Source organism: Phyllobates terribilis, unplaced genomic scaffold (assembly GCF_046119375.1).
Source record: "Phyllobates terribilis strain yellow unplaced genomic scaffold, ASM4611937v1 Scaffold_4__5_contigs__length_816908805, whole genome shotgun sequence".
NCBI classification, from domain to species: Eukaryota; Metazoa; Chordata; class Amphibia; order Anura; family Dendrobatidae; genus Phyllobates; species Phyllobates terribilis.
In genome coordinates, this window is record NW_027362764.1 from 679,295,990 (window position 1) to 679,323,846 (window position 27,857).

Genomic DNA, 27,857 nt, shown 5'->3' on the forward strand with positions numbered 1-27,857 from the left:
GCCTATGGCCACACCACCCTGAACACGCCCAATCTCGTCTGATGTAAAAAGCAGGGTTGGGCCTGGTTAGTACTTGGATGGGAGACCACCTGGGAATACCAGGTGCTGTAGGCTTTTGCTTTTTCCTTCCTTCCACCAGCAGGGGGCACTCTCTTCTATGCCTTTTTTCCATTCCCTTTCACAAGTGCACACATTCATTCTCTTTTCGTTTTTTCATTTGCTTTCTCTCTTGCGCTATTTCATCTCTGCAAAATACCAGCATCCTTCTGATCACCGTGGGCCTCCAGCATTGTTGCTTCTTTACTTTTAATACTAGGCTCCTTTTCACCAGGACCAGCGTCTCCCCCGTGGCTGGAGGCAACCACCGGTAACCCCAAGCAGAAGACCTTTGCAGGCAACACGACCCTCCCCCCTGAAGAGCAGCTCAAAGTCACTGGCAACCATCTCACCCTCTTCCTTCATTCACCCCTGGACGTCCCGCTCCGCCCCCAAGTTACGGGTCCAGCTTGCTCTTTCTGTCACATTACCGCGATGAAGGGTTTAGCCTGCAGGAGACCCTGCGCCGAGACATTTTTGAAGACACCTGATGCGGCGGGTGAATCACTGCTAAACATACCACACCTGTAGGGACGGCACAGACTTTGCATGGACCCTTCAGAGCCCGCCCCGTCACGGCCAGATTGCTCGCCACCAAGCGATCCTGAGAAAGGCTGGCCGGGCGATGGATCAAGCAGCTTCTACTGGCCATACCACCTTGGATACACCTGATCTCATCTGATCTTGGAAGCAAAGCAGGGCTGGGCTCAAACAGTACTTGGATGGGAGACATCCTGGGAACACCGGGTGCTGTAGACCATTTTGATGACATTTTGCCCTACTGCCCAGCTCGGCTAGCATGGAACGGCGCCTTGCCGGACACCGACCTTAAGTAACTTAGATGATGGAAGCCCCAAGGCCTCTGAGCCAGTTGGCAGCTAAGTACGCTACCCCGCCGCCTTCACGCAGGCCTGACACCGAGCTCCTTGCCACGGCTAGGAGTGCTTATTGACTCCACAGCTCGCCGTGCGGAAATGATGGCGTTAAAAGCACCCGGGGCCGTGAAGGGGCCAGGCTTTCAGCAGGTGCCCAGGGAAGGTTTTGGATGCCGGCCGCCTAGCGAGGGCCAGCAGAAGTAACATGTTTCTCTGCAAAGAAGCTTGTGTAACCAAGCCAGACGGCTGCCAAAGAGCTAACCTCAGTGCAAGGAAGGCAAGGAAGGTGCGGAAGGAATTGGGGAGGGGGGGGTGATTCCTACTAGGGCCCTGAAATCATAAAACAGGCAGGAGAGTCTGACGCATGGTGACGTAGAGGTTGTAGGGGCAGATAGGGGGTTTTGTCACGTGCGAGCACGTGTGCATGCTGGCTTGTGTGTGAGAGTGCGCTTCCTAGGTGTGGCGCGCTGCAGACAGTCAAAGGGATTGTTCCCTTTCATTAAAAGTTAATCCCCGGCTGCAGGCTATTAGAAAGCAACTAACCGCGCTCTACTTACCCTACCCAGGTCTACCGGTTAATCTCGCCTCTGCTCCCGGCCTGTGGCATTGGCTGTGAAGCTGACATTCCGTCGACAGCGCTGCAGCCGATCAGTGAGCTCAGCGGCTCTGAGTGGGGCCTTCTGTCTACAAGACCTTTTAAGGAAGCCAGCAAAAAAATTGAAGAGAAGGGAAAGCACAAAAAGACCTGGTCTTGCTGAGCCCTGGAAGGGGCAGCCGGCAGCCAGACTTCAAAGTAGAAAAGCAGCAAGTGAGAGGCTTGTCTGTGCCTACGGCCACACCACCCTGAATGCGCCCGATCTCAGAAGCTAAGCAGGGTTGGGCCTGGTTAGTACTTGGATGGGAGACCGCCTGGGAATACCAGGTGTTGTAGGCTTTTGCTTTTTCTTTCCTTCCACCAGCAGGTCGCACTCACTTCTGTGCCTTTTTTCTATTCCCTTTCACAAGTGCACACATTCATTCTCTTTTCTTTTTTTCATTTGCTTTCTCTCTTGCGCTATTTCATCTCTGCAAAATACCAGCATCCTTCTGATCACCGTGGGCCTCCAGCATTGTTGCTTCTTTACTTTTAATACTAGGCTGCTTTTCACCAGGACCAGCATCTCCCGCGTGGCTGGAGGCAACCACCGGTATCCCCAAGCAGAAGACCTTTGCAGTCAACACGACCCTCCCCCCTGAAGAGCAGCTCAAAGTCACTGGCAACCATCTCATCCTCTTCCTTCATTCACCCCTGGACGTCTCGCTCCGCCCCCAAGTTACGGGTCCAGCTTGCTCTTTCTGTCACATTACCGCGATGAAGGGTTTAGCCTGCAGGAGACCCTGCGCCGAGACATTTTTGAAGACACCTGATGCGGCGGGTGAATCACTGCAAAACAAACCACACCTGTAGGGACGGCACAGCCTTTGCATGGACCCTTCGGAGCCCGCCCCGTCACGGCCAGATTGCTCGCCACCAAGCGTGTTACAACTCTCCTGTTAGGTTTTTTTTATTTTGCTGGTCACATGACCATTTTGCCTATTTTATCCGGCTCCGCCCTCCTGGCTTTGCTGGACTTCATTTGTATTTACTACTGTTGAGCTAGCTTGTTGCTCTGTTGCCGTTCTCTGTTAGTTTTGCTAGGTCTTCTGACCCCTATGCCTTTTTGTTGTGTGTTTGTCTTTGACTGCTACTATTTCTGCTAGGAGGTGTCCAACTTTTCCCAGTCCCTAGATCTTGTAGGGATCCCTCCCTCACATCTATAGGTCTGCGTTCAGACTAGCCGAGGACTTTAGCGGGTCTGATCGCAGGATCAGGTTCCCCGTTACGTCGTAGGGATCTAGTTTAGTTCTATTGTAGGGATAGATCTCCTTTCTTTCTTTAGTCTCTGTAGCAGATCATAACAGTAATTCCAGCGATAAAAAAAAAAAAATTTCTCTAAGAAAAGACCTCCAGTTTTCCATCATGCTCTCGGTGCAAGATTTGGCTCAACGCTTGCAGGGACTCTCTCTGGAGGTGACCAAGCTCCAACAACACGTGAGTAGCTGTTCTGGAGCGCATTTTGTGGAGCCTAAGGTACGTCTGCCTGATCTATTTTTTGGCAAACAACAAGATTTTTTTTCTTTTAAAAATGCTTGTCTATTATATTTTCGTTTGAGACCCGGATCCTCTGGTGATGAATCACAGCGCATAGGGATCATAATGTCACTTTTGCGCAAAGATCTTCAGGGATGGGCCTTCTCTCTCCAACCTAGTGATCCGTGCTTTAGATCAGTGGATAGTTTTTTTTCTGCTTTGGGTTTGTTGTACGATGATCCTGATCGTGTCTCATCTGCTGAGTCTGAATTAAGACGTTTGAGGCAGGGATCAGGTAATGTGGAAAAATATTGTTCTCACTTCCGTCGGTGGTCTGCCCAGGTGGGGTGGAACGATTCTGCTCTGAAAAGCTTGTTTCTTGCAGGGCTATGTGAAAGGGTAAAGGATTTACTGATTGCTTATCCCACACCTGGAAACTTGCAGGAGGCAATGCAATTAGCTATACGGGTGGACAGGAGACTGCGTGAAAGGGTTAATGAGAGCAAATCCTCTGCTATGTCAGCTTCGAGTCCTGAGAGGTTCTGTGCTGACAATGGAGAGCCGATGGCACCCCGCTCTCAGGAAAAAGACCGCCGACTTTCTGAAGGCTTGTGTTTCTATTGCGGAAATTCGGGTCATTTTATTAAGAGCTGTGTGCTTCGTAAGAAGAAAGAAAAAAAAATGGTCAGTCATGCTCGTATTGCCTGTTTAAATTCTAAGGGAGTATTCCTATCTGCCACTACTGCTGCTCAGGATGAATTAATTGAGTTTCGGGTATTTGTGGATTGTGGATCTACTCTGAATGTGATTGATGGGGGATTCTTGGAAAAACTTAGATTAGAACCTAAAACTTTGTCATCCCCTATTGCTGTGGTTTCTGTCGATGGCTCTCCCTTGAAGAGTGTTACTCACAAGGTCTGTGAATTGCCCCTCACTATTAATGGTATTCATCAAGAGAATTTGGATTTGGTGGTATTGGATAATTTGCCTTCTCCAGTAATATTGGGGTTACCCTGGTTAAAATTGCACAATCCTGTACTGGATTGGTCTACCAATAAAATTAAGTCCTGGAGCCCTAAGTGTTATGACAAGTGTTGTAACGGGTGCATTGCTGCTGCGGATAGAGGGGAATTGCCTGTACCTATTCAGGATTTTTGGAGAGTTTTTTCTGAGGAGGAGTCGCAGGTTTTGCCTCCCCATAGAGACTATGATTGTACCATTGAATTTGTCCCTGGCGCGACTCTTCCTAAAAGTCATTTATTTAATCTTACTATTCCTGAAAGAAAGGCTTTGGAAGAATACATACAGACAAGCTTGGCCGCCGGTCACATTAGGCCTTCCAAGTCTCCTGTAGCTGTTGGATTTTTTTTTGTAAAAAAAAAAGATGGCGGTTTACGTCCTTGTCTGGACTTTCGTGAGATTAATAAAATTACTGTACGCAATCCTTACCTACTGCCATTGATTCCTGATTTATTTAACCAGTTAGTGGGGGCCAAGTGGTTCTCTAAAATTGATCTCCGGGGGGCATACAATTTGTTGCGCATGAAGGAGGGTGATGAATGGAAGACTGCTTTTAACACTCCTGTGGGTCATTTTGAGAATCTGGTTATGCCTTTTGGTCTCACCAATGCTCCAGCATTTTTTCAGAATCTTATTAATGATATCCTTAGACCTTTAATCGGCAAAAATGTGGTTGTGTATTTGGATGACATTTTGATTTATTCGCCGGATCTGGAGTCTCATTGGCGGAGCGTACGTGAGGTATTACAGTTATTAATGGACAATTCGCTTTTTGCTAAGCTGGAGAAATGTGAGTTCGCTGTACAGAGAATTAGTTTTTTGGGCTACATTATCTCCAGTGAAGGTTTTGAGATGGACCCGGTTAAAGTTCAAGCTGTGCAGGAATGGCCTAGGCCTATTGATTTGAAATCGATACAGAGGTTTTTGGGTTTTGCCAATTATTACAGAAAATTCATAAAAAAGTTTTCTATTATTGTCAAACCGCTGACCGATCTCACCAGGAAAGGTGCTAATGTGGTTCAGTGGACTTCTGAGGCTATTGAAGCTTTTGTGTTTCTAAAGGAGAGGTTCACCTCTGCTCCCATCCTTATGCAGCCTGATGTGACTAAGCCGTTTTTGGTTGAGGTTGATGCTTCTTCGGTGGGGGTTGGTGCGGTATTGTCTCAGGAAAACAAGGATGGAGTACATCCCTGTGCCTTTTTTTCAAAAAAATTTTCCGAGACTGAACTTAATTACGATATTGATAATCGGGAATTGCTGGCGATTAAACTCGCATTTGAACACTGGCGTCATCTCTTGGAAGGTGCTGAATTTCCCATTCAGGTTTTCACTGATCACAAAAATCTGATCTATCTTGATGCTGCCAAGCGCTTGAATGCCCGTCAGGCTAGGTGGGCACTTTTTTTCTCGCGGTTTAATTTTTCCGTTACTTACATCCCGGGTACCAAGAATGTTAAAGCGGATGCTTTGTCTCGCAGCTTTTCTCCCATGGTCGGTGTTGAGGAGGAAGAGGAGACCATTTTACAAGAAGGTGTTGTGATTGCTGCTTTGGACTCCGTTTTGGAGGATGAGATTCTTAAAGCACAGGAGAATGCCCCATCTAACACTCCCCATGGAAGGTTGTTTGTGCCTAGGACCTTTAGGAGAGATTTGTTTGTTGAGTGTCATGAGTCTCGGTTGGCAGGTCATCCAGGAATTTCTGAGACCAAGAGACTTGTGGGTCGCAGTTTTTGGTGGCCTGGATGGCAGAAGGAAGTCATTAAGTGGGTGCGTCAATGTACTGTGTGTGCAAGATCCAAGTCTTCGCATGCTCCTGCTGCGGGGTTGCTTTGCCCTCCTGAGGTTTCTAGTGCACCTTGGACACATCTGGCTATGGACTTTATTACTGACCTTCCTCCCTCTGAAGGTTTCACGGTCATCTGGGTGGTCGTGGACCGTTTTAGCAAGATGTGTCACTTGGTTCCCTTCATCAAACTGCCTTGCGCTAAGACACTCGCTAAGGCCTTTGTCAAGGAGATTGTCAGACTACATGGTGTTCCTACTGACATTATTTTTGATAGGGGACCTCAGTTCGTGGCTCGTTTTTGGCGTGCCTTTTGTGACAGGTTGGGAGTTCATTTGTCATTTTCATCCGGATATCATCCTGAGTCTAATGGCCAGACAGAAAGGAAGAACCAGGATGTTGAGCAGTTCTTGCGTTGTTTTGGGGCAGACAATCAAGAGGGGTGGTCTGAGTTTCTGCCACTTGCTGAATTTGCTCTTAACAACCATACATCCTCTTCTGCTGGGTGTTCGCCTTTTTTTTGTTGTTCTGGGAGACATCCGTCTTTTGGGTCATTTTCCAAATTGGTTTCGGCTGTGCCTGAGGAGGAGAGTTTTTCCGGTGATTTGGAGAGAGTTTGGACGGATGTGCGTGGTAATCTTCAGGAGGCTAACAAAAAGTCTAAGAGGTACTTTGATAGGAAACGGCAAGAGATTTTGTTTGCGGTTGGTGACATGGTTTGGTTGTCCTCTAAGAATCTGCGATTGAGGATTCCTTCTAAAAAATTGGGTCCCAAGTTCGTAGGGCCCTTTAAGGTACTTCAGATAGTTAACCAATCTGCTGTTAGGCTGGAGGTTCCTACGTCCTGGAGGATTAATCCGGTGTTTCATGTTTCTCTGTTGAAAAAAGCTGATGTGTCGGATGGTGACGCCTCTGCCACTGTTCCTCCGGTGGTGGAGGACGGGGAATATGAAATTTCCCGCATCCTAAATTCTAGACGGTATAGAGGGAGTTTGCAGTATCTCGTCGCTTGGAAGGGTTTCGGACCTGAGGATAACTCATGGGTGAGAGCGGATTATGTTTCTGCCCCCAGACTTGTCCGAGCGTTTCACCGGAGGTTTCCTGGTAAGCCTGGGCCTAGGGGATCCGGAGGATCGTCTTAGAAGAGGGGGTACTGTTACAACTCTCCTGTTAGGTTTTTTTTAGTTTGCTGGTCACATGACCATTTTGCCTATTTAATCCGGCTCCACACACCTGGCTTTGCTGGACTTCATTTGTATTTACTACTGTTGAGCTAGCTTGTTGCACTGTTGCCATTCTCTGTTAGTTTTGCTAGGTCTTCTGACCCCTATGCCTTTTTGTTGTGTGTTTGTCTTTGACTGCTACTATTTCTGCTAGGAGGTGTCCAACTTTTCCCAGTCCCTAGATCTTGTAGGGATCCCTCCCTCACATCTATAGGTCTGCGTTCAGACTAGCCGAGGACTTTAGCGGGTCTGATCGCAGGATCAGGTTCCCCGTTACATCGTAGGGATCTAGCTTAGTTCTATTGTAGGGATAGATCTCCTTTCTTTCCTTAGTCTCTGTAGCAGATCATAACAAAGCGATCCTGAGAAAGGCTGGCCGGGCGATGGATCGAGCAGCGTCTACTGGCCATACCACCTTGGATGCGCCTGATCTCGTCTGATCTCGGAAGCAAAGCTGGGCTGGGCTCGAACAGTACTTGGATGGGATACCTCCTGGGAACACCGGGTGCTGTAGACCATTTTGATGACGTTTTGCCCTACTGCCCAGCTCAGCTAGCATGGAACGGCTCCTTGCCGGACACCGACCTTAAGTAACTTAGATGATGGAAGCCCCAAGGCCTCTGAGCCAGTTGGCAGCTAAGTACGCTACCCCGCCGCCTTCACGCAGGCCTGACACCGAGCTCCTTGCCACGGCTAGGAGTGCTTATTGACTCCGCAGCTCGCCGTGTGGAAATGATGGCGTTAAAAGCACCCGGGGCCGTGAAGGGGCCATGCTTTCAGCAGGTGCCCAGGGAAGGTTTTGGATGCCGGCCGCCTAGCGAGGGCTAGCAGAAGTAACATGTTTCTCTGCAAAGAAGCTTGTGTAACCAAGCCAGACGGCTGACAAAGAGCTAACCTCAGTGCAAGGAAGGCAAGGAAGGTGCGGAAGGAATTGGGGAGGGAGGGTTGTGATTCCTGCTAGGGCCCTGAAATCATAAAACAGGCAGGAGAGTCTGACGCATGGTGACGGAGAGGTTGTAGGGGCAGATAGGGGGTGTTGTCACGTGCGAGCACGTGTGCATGCTGGCTTGTGTGTGAGCGTGCGCTTCCTAGGTGTGGCGCGCTGCAGACAGTCAAAGGGATTGTTCCCTTTCATTAAAAGTTAATCCCCGACTGCAGGCTATTAGAAAGCAACTAACCGCGCTCCACTCACCCTACCCGGGTCTACCGGTGAGTCTCGCCTCTGCTCCCGGCCTGTGGCATTGGCCGTGAAGCCGACGTTCCATCGACAGCGCTGCAGCCAATCAGTGAGCTCAGCGGCTCTGAGTGGGGCCTTCTGTCTACAAGACCTTTTAAGGAAGCCAGCAAAAAAATTGAAGAGAAGGGAAAGCACAAAAGGACCAGGTCTTGCTGAGCACTGGAAAGGGCAGCCGGTAGCAAGACTTTAAAGTAGAAAAGCAGCAATTGAGAGGCTTGTCTCTGCCTATGCCCACACCACCCTGAACAAGCCCAATGTCGTCTGATATTGGAAGATATGTAGGGTTGGGCCTGGTTAGTACTTGGATGGGAGACCGCCTGGGAATACCAGGTGCTGTAGGCTTTTGCTTTTTCCTTCCTTCCACCAGCAGGGGGCACTCTCTTCTATGCCTTTTATCCATTCCCTTTCACAAGTGCACACATTCATTCTCTTTTCTTTTTTTCATTTGCTTTCTCTCTTGCGCTATTTCATCTCTGCAAAATACCAGCATCCTTCTGATCACCGTGGGCCTCCAGCATTGTTGCTTCTTTACTTTTAATACTAGGCTCCTTTTCACCAGGACCAGCGTCTCCCGCCTGGCTGGAGACAACCACCGGTAACCCCAAGCAGAAGACCTTTGCAGGCAACACGACCCTCCCCCTGAAGAGCAGCTCAAAGTCACTGGCAACCATCTCACCCTCTTCCTTCATTCACCCCTGGACGTCTCGCTCCGCCCCCAAGTTACGGGTCCAGCTTGCTCTTTCTGTCACTTTACCGCGATGAAGGGTTTAGCCTGCAGGAGATCCTTGGCCGAGACATTTTTGAAGACACCTGATGCGGCGGGTGAATCACTGCTAAACAAACCACACCTGTAGGGATGGCACAGCCTTTGCATGGACCCTCCGGAGCCCGCCCCATCACGGCCAGATTGCTCGCCACCAAGCGATCCTGAGAAAGGCTGGCCAGGCGATGGATCGAGCAGCGTCTACTTGCCATACCACCTTGGATACGCCCGATCTCATCTGATCTCGGAACCAAAGCAGGGCTGGGGTCAGACAGAACTTGGATGGGAGACCTCCTGGGAACACCGGGTGCTGTAGACCATTTTGATGACGTTTTGCCCTACTGCCCAGCTCGGCTAGCATGGAATGGCGCCTTGCCGGACACCGACCTTAAGTAACTTAGTGTTAGAACCTTGCTGTTAGGTTTTTTTTCCTTTGCTGGTCACATGACCTTGTTGGCCTATTTAATCCTGCTCCGCCCTTCTGGCTTTGCTGGACTTCATTGTATATCTACTTTCTAGCTAGCCTGTGCTCTGTGTCTTGCTCTGTTAGTTTGCTTGGTCTACTGACCTCTATGTTCTATATATTTTGTTTGTTCGTCTGTCTGCTACTATTTCTGTTAGGAGGTGTCCCATATTCCTCCCAGTCCTTAGTACTTGTAGGGATTCCTCCCCCACATCTATAGGTCTTCATACAGACTAGCTTAGGACTTTAGCAGGTCTGATCGCAGGATCAGGTTCCCTGTTACATCGTAGGGATTCAGCTGAGTTCTATCGTAGGGACAGATCTCCTCTCTTTCCTTAGCTCTGGTAGCAGAACATAACAGTAAGTCCAGCCAGCAAATTCTCTAAGGAAAGATTTTTTTTGTTCCATCATGGTGTCGGTTCAGGATTTTGCTAAACACCTGCAGGGACTCTCTCTGGAAGTGGCCGAGCTCCGTCAGCACGTGAGTAACTGTCCTGGAGCATATTTCTTGGAGCCTAAGGTATGTTTGCCGGATTTATTTTTTGGTGAACATCGAGAATTTTTTTCATTTAAAAATGCTTGCTTATTGTATTTTCGTTTGAGACCCAAGTCCTCTGGGGATGAATCCCAGCGTGTAGGGTTCATAATGTCACTTTTGCGCAAAGAGCCTCAGGAGTGGGCCTTTTCTTTGCAACCTAGTGATACATGCTTCAGATCAGTGGATAGTTTTTTTTCTGCTTTAGGACTATTATATGATGATCCTGACCGTGTCGCATCAGCTGAGACTGAGTTGAGACGTTTAAAACAAGGATCAGGTAATGTCGAAAAATATTGTACTCATTTTCGTCGTTGGTCCACTCAAACAGGGTGGAACGATTCTGCTCTGAAAAGTCTATTTCTTGCTGGGCTCAGTGAAAGGGTTAAAGACCTGCTAATTGCTTATCCTACACCTGAGGATTTGCAAAAGGCTATGCAATTAGCTATACGGGTGGATAGAAGACTGCGTGCTAGGGTTAATGAGAGCAAATCCTCTGCTCTGTCAGTTTCTGGTTATGATAATGTGTGTACTAACAGTGGTGAACCGATGGAGATTGGATCGGTGGCACCTCGCTCTCAAGAAAAAGACTGTCGTTTTTCGGAAGGCTTGTGTTTCTATTGCGGAAAATCTGGTCATTTGATTAAAGGCTGTGAGCTTCGTATGAAGAAAGAAAAAAAAATGGTCAGTCATGCCCGTATTGCCTGTTTAAATTCCAAGGGTATATTTTTAGCTGCTTCCACGATTGCTCAGGAAAAATTAATGGAATTTCGGGTGTTTGTTGATTGCGGGTCTACACTGAATGTAATTGATGGGGGATTCGTGGAAAAACTCAATTTAAAACCTGAACCTTTATCATCCCCCATTGCTGTGGTTTCTGTGGATGGTTCCCCTTTGAAGAATATTACTCTCAAGGTCTGTGAATTTCCTCTCACTATTAATGGTGTTCACCATGAGAAATTGGATTTGGTAGTGTTGAATAACTTGCCTTCTCCAGTAATATTGGGATTGCCCTGGTTAAAATTTCACAATCCTGTACTGGATTGGTCTACCAGTGAAATTAAATCCTGGAGCCATAAATGTTATGACAAGTGTTGTAACGGGCGTATTGCAGCTTTGGATAGGGGAGAATTGCCTGTTCCTATTCAGGATTTTTGGAGAGTTTTTTCTGAGAAAGAATCGCAGGTTTTGCCTCCCCATAGAGACTATGATTGTTCTATTGAATTTGTCCCTGGAGCGACTCTTCCTAAAAGTCGTTTATTTAACCTTACTATTCCTGAGAGGAAGGCTTTGGAGGAATACATACAGACAAGTTTGGCCGCCGGTCACATTAGGCCCTCTAAGTCTCCTGTGGCGGTTGGATTTTTTTTTGCAAAAAAAAAGGACGGCGGTTTACGTCCTTGTCTGGATTTTCGTGAGATTAACAAAATTACGGTACGCAATCCTTACCCACTGCCATTGATTCCTGATCTGTTTAACCAGTTATTGGGGGCCAAGTGGTTCTCTAAAATTGACCTTAAGGGGGCATACAATCTGTTGCGCATGAAGGAGGGTGATGAATGGAAGACTGCTTTTAACACTCCTGTGGGTCATTTTGAGAATCTGGTTATGCCTTTTGGTGTTACTAATGCTCCTGCATTTTTTCAGAATCTGATTAATGACATCCTTAGACCTTTGATCGGTAAAAATGTGGTTGTGTATTTGGATGACATTTTGATTTATTCGCCAGATCTGGAGTCTCATTGGCGGAGCGTGCGTGAGGTATTACAGTTATTAATGGACAATTCGCTTTTTGCTAAGCTGGAGAAATGTGAGTTCGCTGTACAGAGAATTAGTTTTTTGGGCTACATTATCTCCAGCAAAGGTTTTGAGATGGATCCGGTTAAGGTTCAGGCTGTGCAGGAATGGCCTAGGCCTATTGGTTTGAAATCGATACAGAGGTTTTTGGGTTTCGCCAATTACTATAGAAAATTCATAAAAAATTTTTCTAGTATTGTCAAACCTCTGACTGATCTCACCAGGAAAGGTGCTGATGCGGTTCAGTGGTCTTCTGAGGCCATTGAAGCTTTTGTGTATCTCAAGGAGAGGTTCACCTCTGCTCCCATCCTTATGCAGCCTGATGTTACTAGGCCGTTTTTGGTTGAGGTTGATGCTTCCTCTGTGGGGGTTGGCGCAGTATTGTCTCAGGATAACGGGGATGGATTACATCCCTGTGCCTTTTTTTCAAAAAAATTTTCGGAGACTGAATTGAATTACGATATTGGTAATCGGGAATTATTGGCTTTTAAACTCGCATTTGAACACTGGCGCCACTTCTTGGAAGGTGCGGAATTTCCCGTTCAGGTTCTTACGGATCATAAAAATCTGATATATCTTGACGCTGCCAAGCGCCTGAATGCCCGTCAGGCTAGGTGGGCACTGTTTTTCTCGCGGTTTAATTTCTCCGTTACTTACATCCCTGGTACTAAGAATGTTAAGGCGGATGCCTTGTCTCGCAGTTTTTCTCCCATAGTCGGTGCTGAGAAAGAGGAAAACATTTTACAAGAAGGTGTTGTGATAGCTGCTTTAGACTCCGTTTTGGAAGATGAGATTCTTAAAGCTCAGGAGAATTCCCCATCTAACACTCCTCATGGGAGGTTGTTTGTGCCTGGGACCTTTAGGAGAGATTTGTTTGTTGAGTGTCACGAATCTCGGTTGGCAGGTCATCGCGGAATCTCTGAGACCAAGAGACTGGTGGGTCGCAGTTTTTGGTGGCCTGGATGGCAGAAGGAAGTCATTAAGTGGGTGCGCCAATGTACTGTATGTGCTAGATCTAAGTCCTCACATACTCCTGCTGCGGGGTTGCTTTGTCCTTTGGAGGTCCCCAGTGCTCCTTGGACACATTTGGCTATGGACTTTATAACTGACCTTCCCCCCTCTGAGGGTTTTACTGTCATCTGGGTGGTCGTGGACCGTTTTAGCAAGATGTGTCACTTGGTTCCCTTCGTCAAACTGCCCTGCGCTAAAACTCTCGCTAAGGCCTTTGTCAAGGAAATTGTCAGACTTCATGGCGTTCCTACTGACATTGTTTCTGATAGGGGTCCTCAGTTCGTGGCTCGTTTTTGGCGTGCCTTTTGTGACAGGTTGGGAATTCATTTGTCGTTTTCGTCCGGATATCATCCTGAATCTAATGGCCAGACAGAAAGGAAAAACCAGGATGTTGAGCAGTTCTTGCGTTGTTTTGTGGCAGACAATCAAGAGGGGTGGTCTGAGTTTCTGCCACTTGCCGAATTTGCTCTGAACAATCATACATCTTCTTCTGCTGGTTGTTCGCCTTTTTTTTGTTGTTCTGGGAGACATCCGTCGTTTGGGTCGTTCTCCAAGTTGGGATCTGCCATGCCTGAGGAGGAGAATTTTTCCGGTGATTTGGAAAGAGTTTGGACGGATGTGCGTGGTAATCTTCAGGAGGCCAACAGAAAATCTAAAGACTACTTTGATAGGAAACGACAGGAGGTTTTATTCGCTGTTGGTGACATGGTTTGGTTGTCCTCTAGGAATCTGCGGTTGAGGATTCCTTCTAAGAAATTGGGTCCCAAGTTTGTAGGGCCCTTTAAGGTGCTTCAGGTTGTCAACCAATCTGCTGTTAGGTTGGAGGTTCCTACCTCCTGGAGAATTAATCCGGTCTTTCATGTCTCTCTGTTAAAAAAAGCTGTTGTGTCGGATGGTGACGCCTCTGCCTCTGTTCCTCCGGTGGTGGAGGACGGGGAATATGAAATTTCTCGCATCCTTGACTCTAGACGGTATAGAGGTAGTTTGCAGTATCTTGTGGCCTGGAAAGGTTTCGGACCCGAGGATAACTCTTGGGTGAGGTCAGATGATGTTTCCGCGTCCAGACTTATCAGAGCGTTTCACAGGAGATTTCCTGATAAGCCTGGTCCTATGGGATCGGGAGGATCCTCTTAGAAGGGGGGGTACTGTTAGAACCTTGCTGTTAGGTTTTTTTTCCTTTGCTGGTCACATGACCTTGTTGGCCTATTTAATCCTGCTCCGCCCTTCTGGCTTTGCTGGACTTCATTGTATATCTACTTTCTAGCTAGCCTGTGCTCTGTGTCTTGCTCTGTTAGTTTGCTTGGTCTACTGACCTCTATGTTCTATATATTTTGTTTGTTCGTCTGTCTGCTACTATTTCTGTTAGGAGGTGTCCCATATTCCTCCCAGTCCTTAGTACTTGTAGGGATTCCTCCCCCACATCTATAGGTCTTCATACAGACTAGCTTAGGACTTTAGCAGGTCTGATCGCAGTATCAGGTTCCCTGTTACATCGTAGGGATTCAGCTGAGTTCTATCGTAGGGACAGATCTCCTCTCTTTCCTTAGCTCTGGTAGCAGAACATAACACTTAGATGATGGAAGCCCCAAGGTCTCTGAGCCAGTTGGCAGCTAAGTACGCTACCCCGCCGCCCTTCACGCAGGCCTGACACCGAGCTCCTTGCCACGGCTAGGAGTGCTTATTGACTCCGCAGCTCGCCGTGTGGAAATGATGGCGTTAAAAGCACCCGGGGCCGTGAAGGGGCCAGGCTTTCAGCAGGTGCCCAGGGAAGGTTTTGGATGCCGGCCGCCTAGCGAGGGCCAGCAGAAGTAACATGTTTCTCTGCAAAGAAGCTTGTGTAACCAAGCCAGACGGCTGACAAAGAGCTAACCTCAGTGCAAGGAAGGCAAGGAAGGTGCGGAAGGAATTGGGGAGGGGGGCGTGATTCCTGCTAGGGCCCTGAAATCATAAAACAGGCAGGAGAGTCTGACGCATGGTGACGGAGAGGTTGTAGGGGCAGATAGGGGGTGTTGTCACGTGCGAGCACGTGTGCATGCTGGCTTGTGTGTGAGAGTGCGCTTCTTAGGTGTTGCGCGCTGCAGACAGTCAAAGGGATTGTTCCCTTTCATTAAAAGTTAATCCCCGGCTGCAGGCTATTAGAAAGCAACTAACCGCACTCTACTCACCCTACCCGGGTCTACCGGTGAGTCTCGCCTCTGCTCCCGGCCTGTGGCATTGGCCGTGAAGCTGACGTTCCGTCGACAGCGCTGCAGCCGATCAGTGAGCTCAGCGGCTCTGAGTGGGGCGTTCTGTCTTCAAGACCTTTTAAGGAAGCCAGCAAAAATATTGAAGAGAAGGGAAAGCACAAAAGGACCTGGTCTTGCTGAGCACTGGAAAGGGCAGCCGGCATCCAGACTTCAAAGTAGAAAAGCAGCAAGAGAGAGAGGCTTGTCTCCGCCTACGGCCACACCAACCTGAGCATGCACAATCTTGTCTGATCTTGGAAGCTAAGCAGAGTCAGGCCTGGTTAGTACTTGGATGGGAGACCGCCTGAGAATGCCAGGTGCTGTAAGCTTTTGCTTTTTCCTTCCTTCCACCAGAAGGGGGCACTCTCTTCTATGCCTTTTTTCCATTCCCTTTCACAAGTGCACACATTCATTCTCTTTTCTTTTTTTCATTTGCTTTCTCTTTTGCGCTATTTCATCTCTGCAAAATACCAGCATCCTTCTGATCACCGTGGGCCTCCAGCATTGTTGCTTCTTAACTTTTAATCTAGGCTCCTTTTCACCAGGACCAGCGTCTCCCGTGTGGCTGGAGGCAACAACCAGTAACCCCAAGCAGAAGACCTTTGCAGGCAACACGACCCTCCCCCCTGAAGAGCAGCTCAAAGTCACTGGCAACCATCTCACCCTCTTCCTTCATTCACCCCTGGACGTCTCGCTCCGCCCCCAAGTTACGGGTCCAGCTTGCTCTTTCTGTCACATTACCGCGATGAAGGGTTTAGCCTGCAGGAGACCCTGCGCCGAGCCATTTTTGAAGACACCTGATGTGGCGGGTGAATCACTGCTAAACAAACCACACCTGTAGGGACGGCACAGCCTTTGCATGGACCCTTCGGAGCCCGCCCCTTCACGGCCAGATTGCTCGCCACCAAGCGATCCTGAGAAAGGCTGGCCGGGCGATGGATCGAGCAGCGTCTACTGGCCATACCACCTTGGATGCGCCTGATCTTGTCTGATCTCGGAAGCAAAGCAGGGCTGGGCTCGGACAGTACTTGGATGTGATACCTCCTGGGAACACCGGGTTCTGTAGACCATTTTGATGACGTTTTGCCCTACTGCCCAGCTCGGCTAGCATGGAACGGCGCCTTGCCGGACACCGACCTTAAGTAACTTAGATGATGGAAGCCCCAAGGCCTCTGAGCCAGTTGGCAGCTACGTACGCTACCCCGCCGCCATTCACGCAGGCCTGACACCGAGCTCCTTGCCACGGCTAGGAGTGCTTATTGACTCCGCAGCTCGCCGTGTGGAAATGATGGCGTTAAAAGCACCCGGGGCCGTGAAGGGGCCAGGCTTTCAGCAGGTGCCCAGGTAAGGTTTTGGATGCCGGCCGCCTAGCGAGGGCCAGCAGAAGTAACATGTTTCTCTGCAAAGAAGCTTGTGTAACCAAGCCAGACGGCTGACAAAGAGCTAACCTCAGTGCAAGGAAGGCAAGGAAGGTGCGGAAGGAATTGGGGAGGGGGGGGTGATTCCTGCTAGGGCCCTGAAATCATAAAACAGGCAGGAGAGTCTGACGCATGGTGACGGAGAGGTTGTAGGGGCAGATAGGGGGTGTTGTCACGTGCTAGCACGTGTGCATGCTGGCTTGTGTGTGAGAGTGCGCTTCTTAGGTGTTGCGCGCTGCAGACAGTCAAAGGGATTGTTCCCTTTCATTAAAAGTTAATCCCCGGCTGCAGGCTATTAGAAAGCAAATAACCGCGCTCTACTCACCCTACCCGGGTCTACCGGTGAGTCTCGCCTCTGCTCCCGGCCTGTGGCATTGGCCGTGAAGCTGACGTTCTGTCGACAGCGCTGCAGCCGATCAGTGAGCTCAGCGGCTCTAAGTGGGGCGTTGTGTCTACAAGACCTTTTAAGGAAGCCAGCAAAATTTGAAGAGAAGGGAAAGAACAAAAGTACCTGGTCTTGCTGAGCACTGGAAAGGGCAGCCGGCAGCCAGACGTCAAAGTAGAAAAGCAGCAAGTGAGAGGCTTGTCTATGCCTACGGCCACTCCACCCTGGACACGCCCGATCTTGTCTGATCTTGGAAGCTAAGCAGGGTTGGGCCTGGTTAGTATTTGGATGGGAGACCGCCTGGGAATACCAGTTGCTGTAGGCTTTTGCTTTTTCCTTCCTTCCACCAGCAGGGGGCACTATCTTCTATGCCTTTTTTCCATTCCCTTTCACAAGTGCACACATTCATTCTCTTTTCTTTTTTTCATTTGCTTTCTCTCTTGCGCTATTTCATCTCTGCAAAATACCAGCATCCTTCTGATCACCGTGGGCCTCCAGCATTGTTGCTTCTTTACTTTTAATACTAGGCTCCTTTTCACCAGGACCAGCGTCTCCCGCGTGGCTGGATTCAACCACCGGTAACCCCAAGCAGAAGACCTTTGCAGGCAACACGACCCTCTCCCCTGAAGAGCAGCTCAATGTCACTGCAACCATCTCACCCTCTTCCTTCATTCACCCATGGACGTCTCGCTCCGCCCCCAAGTTACGGGTCCAGCTTGCTCTTTCTGTCACATTACCGTGATGAAGGGTTTAGCCTGCAGGAGACCCTGCGCCGAGACATTTTTGAAGACACCTGATACGGCGGGTGAATCACTGCTAAACAAACCACACCTGTAGGGACGGCACAGACTTTGCATGGACCCTTCGGAGCCCGCCCCGTCACGGCCAGATTGCTCGCCACCAAGCGATCCTGAGAAAGGCTGGCCGGGCGATCTATCGAGCAGCGTCTACTGGCCATACCACCTTGGATATTCCTGATGTCGTCTGATCTCGGAAGCAAAGCAGGGCTGGGCTCAGACAGTACTTGGATGGGAGACCTCCTGGGAACACCGGGTGCTGTAGACCATTTTGATAACGTTTTGCCCTACTGCCCAGCTTGGCTAGCATGGAACGGCGCCTTGCCGGACACCGACCTTAAGTAACTTAGATGATGGAAGCCCCAAAGCCTCTGAGCCAGTTGGCAGCTAAGTACGCTACCCCGCCGCCTTCACGCAGGCCTGACACCGAGCTCCTTGTCACGGCTAGGAGTGCTTATTGACTCCGCAGCTCGTCGTGTGTAAATGATGGCGTTAAAAGCACCCGGGGCCGTGAAGGGGCCAGGCTTTCAGCAGGTGCCCAGGGAAGGTTTTGGATGCCGGCCGCCTAGCGAGGGCCAGCAGAAGTAACATGTATCTCTGCAAAGAAGCTTGTGTAACCAAGCCAGATGGCTGCCAAAGAGCTAACCTCAGTGCAAGGAAGGCAAGGAAGGTGCGGAAGGAATTGGGGAGGGGGGGTGGGTGATTCCTGATAGGGCCCTGAAATCATAAAACAGGCAGGAGAGTTTGACGCATGGTGACGGAGAGGTTATAGGGGCAGATAGTGGGTGTTGTCACGTGCGAGCACGTGTGCATGCTGGCTTGTGTGTGAGAGTGCGCTTCCTAGGTGTGGCGCGCTTCAGACAGTCAAAGGGATTGTTCCCTTTCATTAAAAGTTAATCCCCGGCTGCAGGCTATTAGAAAGCAACTAACCGCGCTCTAATCACCCTACCCGGGTCTACCGGTGAGTCCCGCCTCTGCTCCCGGCCTGTGGCATTGGTCGTGAAGCTGACGTTCCGTCGACAGCGCTGCAGCCGATCAGTGAGCTCAGCGGCTCTGAGTGGGGCGTTGTGTCTACAAGACCTTTTAAGGAAGCCAGCCAAAAAATTGAAGAGAAGGGAAAGCACAAAAGGACCTGGTCTTGCTGAGCACTGGAAAGGGCAGCCGGCAGCCAGACGTCAAAGTAGAAAAGCAGCAAGTGAGAGGCTTGTCTCTGTCTACGTCCACACGACCCTGAACACGCTCGATCTCATCTGATCTCAAAAGCTAAGCAGGGTTGGGCCTGGTTAGTACTTGGATGGGAGACTGTAAAAGAATACTCTTTCTGTATTATTTTTTTCTACTGAGGACTTCTCAAAGTATCAATATCAAGATATTCTTATAAAAAATGTATCTATTTATTCTTGGATTGTCCATTAAAAAGAATCAGATTGCAGCAGGTACATACAATAATTAGTTATAAAGTAATTGTCCATTTGTCCATAATTAGCTTGTTGAGATTCACCCATCTTTCCTTGGATCCTGGCTGGTAAATCATGTCTTTGTCCAGCATGTGTCCAGGCCTACATGTCATCTGCTTCTCAGCATGAAGATTCTGTGTCTTGTGGGGTGGGCAGAGCAAGAGAGCCCCCCCTTACTGTACCATGGGCTTTTATAGCCAGTCGTATGGCACACCTGTTCTACATATGGTAGTGAACCAAAAATACACACACAAATAGCGCATGTCAACTAGACACGATGGCTGAGGCATAGAACTCAGAAAAATGATTATCGATTAACATTCCAAATGAATTTCCATAATTAACCATTTAACATTTCCCCCTTTTTTGAGAATAAAAGGACTTTAACTGAAAAATCTCAAAAGAAGATACATTCATCAATCATTTTTTCTTTCCTTCTTCCTTGGCAATATCATTAAATTTCCATAATAATAATAGTTATAGTAATAATAGTATCAATATCGGATTATTGTTATATAATGATGTGAATTCATGTTATGGTAAGCCGTGACTAATATTCATTTAATATGTATAATTATACTTCCCTATATCTAAATTGAAGCAATCGCGGGTTCAATCGTCATCATCTGATGTCATCGGGTCGTCGTCTCGTCTTCTTCTTGGTTCTTTTATAACACAGTCTTTAGGTGAAAACTCCTTTGAAATAAATTACAGCATGTAGATATTGTACAGTCCATAATTGTGTTCATTATTGTTCAGTCCATAAACTGTACTCTTTATTAGAAAGATCATGTGTGTCAGTTGATAAGAAAACAAAGTCCATGGATCAAATGTAGCTTTAATATCTGTGCAGTGTCACCTGGACTTACGTTGGATCGTCTTTGGAATCTTCCGTGTGTCCGCACTGGTCTCGTGTCACTTTTGGAACAGATGTGACGTCTTTGGTCAGTAAAGCAAGGGTTAACTTGACACTTTCCTGCTTTATATAGCACCATAACCAGTACTCAGTCCTTTATATACAGTACACATATGCCAGGTATTACCTGTTCACCAGCTTTCATTGAAGCGTTGCAGGTGATAAGAAACCACTGGAACGTGATGAAACTTAAACACAACACAGTACATATAGGATCATCGTCCTCTGCAGTCCTGGTGATCAGTGGTGTGAATTGTATGTAATGGACACAGTCTATTATAACACTCAGCATTCACACCTGTTACCTTCTGAGACGTCCAGATATCAGTTGCTTCTTCTTGTAACTTTTGAGAATCTCTTTGATTTATAAAAATTAAAAGTCTTTATTAAGATAGAATTCATAATTGCGATGTCTTGATTGAAGTCTTCATTCCCTAATCTGATACAAATCTGGCAGTTTTTCCTAACCTATAATATCACAGCGTACCATAGCAATCAGTAATATCCATCTAATTATTATCAAAATATTAAAATAAATTATGTTTGGAATAATAAACAATAATAGATAATAATTCATTATCAATCAAGTTCTCCATATGATAGAACATTTTTATGTCATAGGTGTAATTACCTTTTCCAACAGATAGGTGTCAGTGTATTTTGAAAAAACAAGTTTTTATATCTTTATTAAACCAATAATATCAAAGAATGTATACTCCTGAACCAAAATGAATAAATATATGAATGTATGAATGAATGAATGAATGAATAAATGAATGAATGAATTGTTGTGTTTACTCAGAAAATGTAAACATTTTTTTCCTTAGCAATATATATTTAATTAAGCAATACTCTTGTATTAGACATTACTTTATTAAATATTAATGTGTTTTCTCAATTGAGATATTGAACTCAAATAAAATCAAATGAGAATTAAAAAATGAAAAAATAGAAAAATAAGAAGTATAAAGTAAGAATAAAATTTTAAAAATGAAAAATAAAATTAAGAGTAAAAATAAGAATAAAAATAAAAATAAGGCCTTTAAATTTTAATGACAAATGCAGAGTAATTATATTCTCCATAAAAAATACCCTTATATCTCCATTATCTGGATGATTTCATATTTGTCCTAACCTTGTACCACCAAAAAATATTAAATTATGCAACTTTGCATGTAATACCCTTCTTAATTATACCATAGTACCTTATTATTATTTCTTCTTTATTAAAATGTGTGGAAAATAAGTATTGATCAAAATTGATTATGTAATCAGGATCAAAAACACATTTTCCCCCTTAATACCAAAAATATTATTTTATAAAATTTATGTATATATCAGAACCAAATTAAAAATAATTATTCTTCTAGAAATATTGTGCATAAATTTCATATCGATGAGTAGCATAGATTTGACTAAAGAGAGGTGTGTACCTATTTAGGTAACCATTAAAAATAATATTATAGTTATTCAAGAATATTATCATGTGGAAAATTATTCTAAATATAAATTTGCTTTGTAAACCATTTTGATGTGTGGTTGCCCTTATCCACTATTAGTTAAATCAAGAAATAATAATTATTAAAGAAATATAGAAATATATATGTAGATACAGTAATACCTAATTATGTATTATAATTTCCTCAGAATTAAATATATTTTTGTACCTTCACATAAAGAAACATTTTTTTTTTCAAACATACAAACATACGAGGCCTCTGTCACATCAATCACACTTAGCAGCTGCTGATTTACTCATCTGTCACCTTCACTCTGACATTCACAGATCTGTTCAACTCAAACATTCCACATATGAAATTTTAGATATATATATATATATATATATATATTTAACCCAAAATTGTTGTATCCCAATTTATTAATGCGCATTGCCATATCAATTGAATATCTTTATATTTCTTTGAATATTCCCCAAGTACATATTATATAATATGAGAGTAAGTCACTGGAATTTCAGACACTTGAAAAAACTCTTGTCTTAGATTCTTTTTTCACTGGCTGCCCAGTCTTAAGTTACATCAGTTGAAAATAGAATGAATGGGATCCTATACTATTAGCTCAAAGTTCAAAGGCCGCAGATGTCACACGTCATGCTGTAAAGCTACTTTAATTTGCACGCACACTTCATGCACAGAAAATATTAGCAACACAAAAGAATTAATAAGTATTACATATATATTATAGTTCAACTAGATATATTGTTATTATTTTAAAATGTTATACACATAAAATCATGCAATTTTTTCACTTCCTGTGTGAATAAAGAAATAAATCCATTTTTAGAGTTCTTTGATCAAATCCTGCTTTGGAATGAAAACTCTAAGGAAATATAAGAAAATAAAATTAAATATCAAATTAATACAGAAACAGAATTATTTAAATATCTTATACATATATTGGTTGGTTCTAATGTAATTCAAAATATTGCTACTTAAATTTATATATATGAAGTTCTAATTTATTAATTAATATATATATATATATATATTTTATAAACGTATATATAAATACAATTATACGCAATCTCTACTTAGACAAGTGTATATATATATATATATATATATATATATATGTATATATGAACTATTAGAAACTATGTAACTACAATTTTACTGTATAAGATTATAAATAAATATTGAGACATTGTATTACATTTTGATACAACATTATAATTACAGTTTTTCCTTAGCCACTCCCTAAACCAAATCTTCTGTCTCTCTCAAATATCTCCAGGAACGCCCTATTTAGGAAAGACATTTTTCTATCCTTCAAAACCTCAGAGAACTGCCTGTTCTTCTGTCCACATTCCATGACGTCACTGTGAGTTGGTCGTCTCACCTGTCTCTGTCCATCAGTTTCAGCCATTTTCCTTTTTAGAGAATCACAGTTCTGACTGAGAATTAACTCATTCTGTGGAGAGATGGATCTTTGCACTGGCTGATATGGCTTATAACATATATGAAATCTTCTGCGTATTTGATAGAGTTCACTATGGGGATGACTCAGTCTAGGAGAGTTTGATATTGGCTTTTGGTAAGATTTTACCTTTCCTGGTTTTATAAATTTAGCTTGATTTATTTTCTTTTCACGATTCTCATGTTTTCTAACAAAATCCAGCATCTGTGGACATTCAAATAATGAATTTTTTTGTGATGCCATAACTTGGGAAACTGAATTTAGGAATTTGAATTTTTGTACAAAAGTTGTTATCATATGTTGTACTTTTCCATTTTTGATGAGAGCTTTGTACAACCGTTCAAATATGGACATGAATGTATATGTACATTCATTCCTACCAATCCTTAGTTTCTGCAGATCTTCTATGTTGGGAAAATCCTTTGTGACACAATAAATCAAATATCTTAATCTGTCCGAATCATTTTCCCATCCATTAGGAGAGTCATTTTCACAGGGCATTAAATGTAAACGTCTGGACAATGTCACAGGAATCCATAATTTAAATAATTGATTCCTCTCCTCATTGGATAAATCAAACTTATCAGAGAAGCTCTCAAATGTCTCTGAATTTCTACAGGCATGGATTTTGACATCATATTTTGGCATGATTTTGTATAATTTCAGCAAATTTTTCCTCATTTTAATTTGGAGTTGAGCCTGGGTAATTCCAGAATTCTCTGATATTTTTAGTGGCTCTTGTACGTCCGTTCCTCCTACGTCACTCACGTCTCCTCCCACATCACCTAGTATGTCGGTTTCTCGTATGTCAGTCATGTCTCCTCCCATGTCAGGTTTCTGTATGTCCGTCTCTTGGTCAGACCCAAGGTCACCTTCAGTTACAGACACGTGTCTTACTTCTTGTTCATTTTCCACATTACAGTCAGAATCAGTATCACAGTCTGACACTTCTACACTATTTTCCTGCTTAGAAATCTCTAACACAAGACTATGAAAAAAATCTACCAAATGTAGAATATTTCTCAATTTCTGTTTGTCTCTTTTTACCAATTTAGAAGTTAACTGTAAATTCTGCAATTCACATTCTTTGTATAAACTGAGCCACAAAACTTCTTTGTCATCTCCTACATTAACTTTGAAATTAATATTACTTTGTTTAGCAAAAGAAGAAATTATATCCATATTTTGCTTACCTTAAGATTTCTTGGCTTCTCTTTATCAGCACGTCCTGTCTTCAGTTCGTCTGATTCTTTTCCTGTGTGATTCTGTTCCTTGTTAGTACCTCTGCTTCCTGTCTTTCCTCAGTCTGTAGGTCCTTTCTGCTTCTCGTGACAAACTAGTGAATTTACTGACACGTGAACAACAGCTGTTCAGCTCGTCAGGACTCCCCCCTTGTTCATGGAAGAAATTCACTTACTTAATTTAAAAAAAAAAAAAACAGGACTGGCTGGCTCACCATTGTAAAATAATACTCTTCCTGTATTATTTTTTTCTACTGAGGACTTCTCAAAGTATCAATATCACGATATTCTTATAAAAAAATGTATCTATTTATTCTTGGATTGTCCATTAAAAAGAATCAGATTGCAGCAGGTATATACAATAATTAGTTATAAAGTAATTGTCCATTTGTCCATAATTACCTTAATTGTTGAGATTCACCCATCTTTCCTTGGATCCTGGCTGGTAAATTATGTCTTTGTCCAGCATGTGTCCAGGCCTACATGTCATCTGCTTCTCAGCATGAAGATTCTGTGTCTTGTGGGGTGGGCAGAGCAATAGAGCCCCCCCTTTCTGTACCATGGGCTTTTATAGCCAGTCGCATGGACACCTGTTCTACATATGGTAGTGAACCAAAAATACACACACAAATAGCGCATGTCAACTAGACACGATGGCTGAGGCATAGAACTCAGAAAAATGATTATCGATTAACATTCCAAATGAATTTCCATAATTAACCATTTAACATTTCCCCCTTTTTTGAGAATAAAAGGACTTTAACTGAAAAATCTCAAAAGAAGATACATTCATCAATCATTTTTTCTTTCCTTCTTCCTTGGCAATATCATTAAATTTCCATAATAATAATAATAGTAATTATAGTATCAATATCGGATTATTGTTATATAATGATGTGAATTCATGTTATGGTAAGCCGTGACTAATATTCATTTAATATGTATAATTATACTTCCCTATATCTAAATTGAAGCAATTGCGGGTTCAATCGTCATCATCTGATGTCATCGGGTCGTCGTCTCATCTTCTTCTTGGTTCTTTTATAACACAGTCTTTAGATGAAAACTCCTTTGAAATAAATTACAGCATGTAGATATTGTACAGTCCATAATTGTGTTCATTATTGTTCAGTCCATAAACTGTACTCTTTATTAGAAAGATCATGTGTGTCAGTTGATAAGAAAACAAAGTCCATGGATGAAATGTAGCTTTAATATCTGTGCAGTGTCACCTGGACTTACGTTGGATCGTCTTTGGAATCTTCCATGTGTCCGCACTGGTCTCGTGTCACTTTTGGAACAGATGTGACGTCTTTGGTCAGTAAAGCAAGGGTTAACTTGACACTTTCCTGCTTTATATAGCACCATAACCAGTACTCGGTCCTTTATATACAGGACACATATGCCAGGTATTACCTGTTCACCAGCTTTCATTGAAGCGTTGCAGGTGATAAGAAACCACTGGAAGGTGATGAAACTTGAATACAACACAGTACATATAGGATCATCGTCCTCTGCCGTCCTGGTGATCAGTGGTGTGAATTGTATTGTATGTAATGGACACAGTCTATTATAACACTCAGCATTCACACCTGTTACCTTCTGAGACGTCCGGATATCAGTTGCTTCTTCTTGTAACTTTTGAGAATCTCTTTGATTTATAAAAATTAAAAGTCTTTATTAAGATAGAATTCATAATTGCAATGTCTTGATTGAAGTCTTCATTCCCTAATCTGATACCAAATCTGGCAGTTTTTCCTAACCTATAATATCACAGCGTACCATAGCAATCAGTAATATCCATCTAATTATTATCAAAATATTAAAATAAATTATGTTTGGAATAATAAACAATAATAGATAATAATTCATTATCAATCAAGTTCTCCATATGATAGAACATTTTTATGTCATAGGTGTAATTACCTTTTCCAACCCATAGGTGTCAGTGTATTTTGAAAAAACAAGTTTTTATATCTTTATTAAACTAATAATATCAAAGAATGTATACTCCTGAACGAAAATGAATAAATATATGAATGTATGAATAAATGAATGAATGAATAAATGAATGAATGAATTGTTGTGTTTACTCAGAAAATGTAAACATTTTTTTCCTTAGCAATATATATTTAATGAAGTAATACTCTTGTATTAGACATTACTTTATTAAATATTAATGTGTTTTCTCAATTGAGATATTGAACTGAAATAAAATCAAATGAGAATTAAAAAATGAAAAAATAGAAAAATAAGAAGTATAAAGTAAGAATAAAATTTTAAAAATGAAAAATAAAATTAAGAGTAAAAATTAGAATAAAAATAAAAATAAGGCCTTTAAATTTTAATGACAAATACAGAGTAATTATATTCTCCATAAAAAATACCCTTATAGCTCCATTATCTGGATGATTTCATATTTGTCATAACTTTGTACCACCAAAAAATATTAAATTATGCAACTTTGCATGTAATACCCTTCTTAATTATACCATAGTACCTTATTATTATTTCTTCTTTATTAAAATGTGTGGAAAATAAGTATTGATCAAAAGTGATTATGTAATCAGGATCAAAAACACATTTTCCCCCTTAATACAAAAAATATTATTTTATAACATTTATGTATATATCAGAACCAAATTAAAAATAATTATTCTTCTAGAAATATTGTGCATAAATTTCATATCGATGAGTAGCATAGATTTGACAAAAGAGAGGTGTGTACCTATTTAGGTAACCATTAAAAATAATATTATAGTTATTCAAGAATATTATCATGTGGAAAATTATTCTAAATTTAAATTTGCTTTGTAAACCATTTTGATGTGTGGTTGCCCTTATCCACTATTAGTTAAATCAAGAAATAATAATTATTAAAGAAATATATAAATATATATATGTAGATAATACCTAATTATGTATTATAATTTCCTCAGAATTAAATATATTTTTGTACCTTCACATAAAGAAACATTTTTTTTTTTCAAACATACAAACATACGAGGCCTCTGTCACATCAATCACACTTAGCAGCTGCTGATTTACTCATCTGTCACCTTCACTCTGACATTCACAGATCTGTTCAACTCAAACATTCCACATATGAAGTTTTAGATATACAGTACAGACCAAAAGTTTGGACACACCTTCTTATTTAAAGATTTTTCTGTATTTTCATGACTATGAAAAGTGTACATTCACACTGAAGGGTTCAAAACTATGAATTAACACATGTGGAATTATATACTTAACAAAAAAAGTGTGAAGCAACTGAAAATATGTCTTCTATTCTAGGTTCTTCAAAGTAGCCACCTTTTGCATTGATGACTGCTTTGCACACTCTTGGCATTCTCTTGATGAGCTTCAAGAGGTAGTCACCGGAAATGGTTTTCACTTCACAGGTGTGCCCTGTCAGGTTTAATAAGTGGGATTTCTTGCCTTATAAATGGGGTTGGGACCTTCAATTGTGTTGTGCAGAAGTCTGGTGGATACACAGCTGATAGTCCTACTGAATAGACTGTTAGAATTTGTATTATGGCTAGAAAAATTCAGCTAAGTAAAGAAA

At 43.5% G+C, this 27,857-nt stretch overlaps 10 pseudogenes; all 10 read left to right on the top strand.

Moving 5' to 3' along the window:
• LOC141269898 (5S ribosomal RNA) lies at window positions 1-114 on the top strand (annotated as a pseudogene).
• Window positions 115-735: 621 nt separating this feature from the next.
• Window positions 736-855, top strand: LOC141269543 (5S ribosomal RNA; annotated as a pseudogene).
• A 941-nt stretch (window positions 856-1,796) lies between these two features.
• LOC141267810 (5S ribosomal RNA) lies at window positions 1,797-1,905 on the top strand (annotated as a pseudogene).
• Window positions 1,906-7,504: 5,599 nt separating this feature from the next.
• Window positions 7,505-7,624, top strand: LOC141267946 (5S ribosomal RNA; annotated as a pseudogene).
• A 943-nt stretch (window positions 7,625-8,567) lies between these two features.
• On the top strand, window positions 8,568-8,686 carry LOC141269827 (5S ribosomal RNA; annotated as a pseudogene).
• A 620-nt stretch (window positions 8,687-9,306) lies between these two features.
• LOC141270168 (5S ribosomal RNA) lies at window positions 9,307-9,426 on the top strand (annotated as a pseudogene).
• A 5,922-nt stretch (window positions 9,427-15,348) lies between these two features.
• On the top strand, window positions 15,349-15,467 carry LOC141269930 (5S ribosomal RNA; annotated as a pseudogene).
• Window positions 15,468-16,087: 620 nt separating this feature from the next.
• Window positions 16,088-16,207, top strand: LOC141269741 (5S ribosomal RNA; annotated as a pseudogene).
• A 940-nt stretch (window positions 16,208-17,147) lies between these two features.
• On the top strand, window positions 17,148-17,266 carry LOC141267432 (5S ribosomal RNA; annotated as a pseudogene).
• Window positions 17,267-17,886: 620 nt separating this feature from the next.
• On the top strand, window positions 17,887-18,006 carry LOC141269414 (5S ribosomal RNA; annotated as a pseudogene).
• Window positions 18,007-27,857: the final 9,851 nt, after the last annotated feature.